This window comes from Triticum aestivum, chromosome 2D (assembly GCF_018294505.1).
Source record: "Triticum aestivum cultivar Chinese Spring chromosome 2D, IWGSC CS RefSeq v2.1, whole genome shotgun sequence".
Classification (NCBI taxonomy): Eukaryota; Viridiplantae; Streptophyta; class Magnoliopsida; order Poales; family Poaceae; genus Triticum; species Triticum aestivum.
Genome location: NC_057799.1, coordinates 19,354,550 through 19,358,578, shown reverse-complemented (window position 1 = coordinate 19,358,578; position 4,029 = coordinate 19,354,550).

The window sequence follows — 4,029 nt, the reverse complement described above, 5'->3', positions numbered from 1 at the left end:
TTTCTTGCAATGGGAGAAGTGCTTAGCTTTGGGTTCAATCTTGCGGTGTCCTTTCCCAGTGACAGCAGGGGCAACAAGGCACGTATTGTATTGTTGCCATCGAGGATAAAAAGATGGGGTTTATATCATATAGCATGAGTTTATCCCTCTACATCATGTCATCTTGCTTAAAGCGTTACTCTGTTCTTATGAACTTAATACTCTAGATGCATGCTGGATAGCGGTCGATGTGTGGAGTAATACTAGTAGATGCAGAATCGTTTCGGTCTACTTGTGCTTAACGGACGTGATGCCTATATACATGATCATACCTAGATATTCTCATAACTATGCTCAATTCTATCAATTGCTCGACAGTAATTTGTTTACCCACCGTAATACTTATATCTCGAGAGAAGCCACTAGTGAAACCTATGGCCCCGGGGTCTACTTTCCATCATATTAATCTCCCGTCGATGAGCTATTTCCGGCGCCGTTTATTTTGCTGTCTTTACTTTTAGTCTTTATCATAAAAATACTAAAAATATTATCTTATCATCTCTATCAGATCTCACTCTCGTAAGTGATCGTGAAGGGATTGACAACCCCTTTATCGCGTTGGTTGCGAGGTTCTTATTTGTTTGTGTAGGTGCGTGGGACTCGAGGGTGGCCTCCTACTGGATTGATACCTTGGTTCTCAAAAACTGAGGGAAATACTTACGCTACTTTACTGCATCACCCTTTCCTCTTCAAGGGAAAACCAACGCAGTGCTCAAGAGGTAGCAGACATCGTCGATTTCTTCCGAGCAGGCATCCCGTAAGAAAGAAAGGCAAGCATTTCAAAGGTGAGGCGGATCACCGGACGAAGCCTCGCCACCGTACTGGTGCTGATGTACATGATATGGTCAATGATTTGAAGGTAATCTTTGGAAAGGGTCATGGCGGACAACCTGTTCCGAATGACACTGATGGATGCGCACCCATGTGGAAGAAGAAATCTATATTTTGGGACCTGCCCTATTGGAAAGACCTAGAGGTCCACTCTGCAATCGACGTGATGCACGTGACGAATAATCTTTGCGTGACCCTGCTTGGCTTCTTGGGTGTGTATGGGAAGATGATAACCCACAAGTATAGGGGATCGCAACAGTTTTCGAGGGTAGAGTATTCGACCCAAATTTATTGGTTCGACACAAGGGGAGCCAAAGAATATTCTCAAGTATTAGCAGTTGAGTTGTCAATTCAACCACTCCTGGATAACTTAGTATCTGCAGCAAAGTGTTTAGTAGCAAATTAGTATGGAAGTAACGGTAACGGTGGCAAAAGTAACAGTAGCAGTTTTGTAGTGATTGTAATAGTGGCAACGGAAAAGTAACTAAGCGAAGAACAATATGTGAAAAGCTCGTAGGCATTGGATCGGTGATGGAGAATTATGCCGGATGCGATTATTCATGCAACAGTTATAACATAGGGTGACACAGAACTAGCTCCAATTCATCAATGTAATGTAGGCATGTATTCCAAATATAGTCATACGTGCTTATGGAAAAGAACTTGCATGACATCTTTTGTCCTACCCTCCCGTGGCAGCGGGGTCCTATTGGAAACTAAGGGATATTAAGGCCTCCTTTTAATAGAGTACCAGACCAAAGCATTAACACATAGTGAATACATGAACTCCTCAAACTACGGTCATCACCGGGAGTGGTCCCGATAATTGTCACTTCGGGGTTGCCTGATCATAACACATAGTAGGTGACTATAGACATGCAAGATAGGATCAAGAACTCACATATATTCATGAAAACATAATAGGTTCAGATCTGAAATCATGGCACTCGGGCCCTAGTGACAAGCATTAAGCATAGCAAAGTCATAGCAACATCAATCTCAGAACATAGTAGATACTAGGGACCAAACCCTAACAAAACTAACTCGATTATATGATAAATCTCATCCAACCCATCACCGTCCAGCAAGCCTACGATGGAATTACTCACGCACGGCGGTGAGCATCATGAAATTGGTGATGGAGGATGGTTGATGATGACAATGGCGACGGATTCCCCTCTCTCGAGCCCCGAACGGACTCCAGATCAGCCCTCCCGAGAGAGTTTAGGGCTTGGCGGCAGCTCCGTATCGTAAAACGTGATGAATCTTTTTCTCTGATTTTTTTCTCCCCGAACACAAATATATAGAGTTGGAGTTGAGGTCGGTGGAGCTCCAGGGGGCCCACGAGGCAGGGGGGCGCGCCCTAGGGGGGCAGGCGCGCCCCCACCCTCGTGGAAAGGGTGTGGGCCCCCTGGCCTTGATTCTTTCGCCAGTATTTTTTATATTTTCCAAAAATAATCTCTGTGAAGTTTCAGGTCATTCCGAGAACTTTTGTTTCTGCACAAAAATAACACCATGGCAATTCTGCTGAAAACAATGTCAGTCCGGGTTAGTTCCATTCAAATCATGCAAGTTAGAGTCCAAAACAAGGGAAAAAGTGTTTGGAAAAGTAGATACGACGGAGACGTATCAACTCCCCCAAGCTTAAACCGTTGCTTGTCCTCAATCAATTCAGTTGATAAACTGAAAGTGATAAAGAAAAACATTTACAAACTCTGTTTGCTCTTGTTGTTGTAAATATGTAAATCTAGCATTCAAGTTTTCAGCAAAGATTATGAACTAACCATATTCACAATAACATTTAGGTCCCATGTTTACTCATGTCAATGGCATAAGCAATAATAATAAATCTCGGATGACAACAGTTTCTCAAAACAATCATGATATGATATAACAAGATGGTATCTCGCTAGCCCTTTCTAAGACTGCAAAACATAAATGCAGAACACCTTTAAAGATCAAGGACTGACTAAACATTGTAATTCATGGTAAAAGAGATCCAGCCATAGTCATACCCAATATAAACTAATAGTAATGGATGCAAATGACAGCGGTGCTCTCCAGCTGGTGCTTTTAATAAGAGGGTGATGACTCAACATAAAAGTAAATAGATAGGCCCTTCGCAGAGGGAAGCAGGGATTTGTAGAGGTGCTAGAGCTCGATTTTGAAATAGAGATAAATAATATTTTGAGCGGCATACTTTCATTGTCAACATAATAACCAATAGATGGTGATATCTTCCATGCTACACACATTATAGGCGGTTCCCAAACAGAATGGTAAAGTTTATACTCCCCCTCCACCAACAAGCATCAATCCATGGCTTGCTCGAAACAACGAGTGCCTCCAACTAACAAGAGTCCCGGGGGAGTTTTGTTTGCAATTATTTTGATTTGATTTGCATAAAGCATGGGACTGGGCATCCTGGTGACCAGCCATTTTCTCGTGAGTGAGGAGCGGAGTCCACTCCTCTTGAGAATAACCCGCCTAGCATGGAAGATACAGACAACCCTGGTTGATACATGAGCTATTCGAGCATGCAAAACAGAATTTCATTTGAAGGTTTAGAGTTTGACACATACAAATTTACTTGGAACGGCAGGTAGATACCGCATATATAGGAAGGTATAGTGGACTCATATGGAATAACTTTGGGGTTTAAGGGATTGGATGCACAAGCAGTATTCCCGCTTAGTACAAATGAAGGCTAGCAAAAGACTGGGAAGCGACCAACTAGAGAGCGACAACAATCATGAACATGCATTAAAATTAATAAACATTGGGTGCAAGCATGAGTAGGATATAATCCACCATGAACATAAATATCGTGGAGGCTATGTTGATTTTGTTTCAACTGCATGTGTGAACATGTGCCAAGTCCAGTCACTTGAATCATTCAAAGGAGGATACCACCCTACTATACCACATCACAACCATTTTAATAGCATGTTGGCACGCAAGGTAGACCGTTATAAACTCCTAGCTAATTAAACATGTCATAAGCCACTATAATCTCTAATTGTCATTGCAAACATGTTTATTCATAATAGGCTGAATCAGGAACGATGAACTAATCATATTTACAAAAACAAGAGAGGTCGAGTTCATACCAGCTTCTCTCATCTCAATCAGTCCATCATACATCATCATAATTGCCTT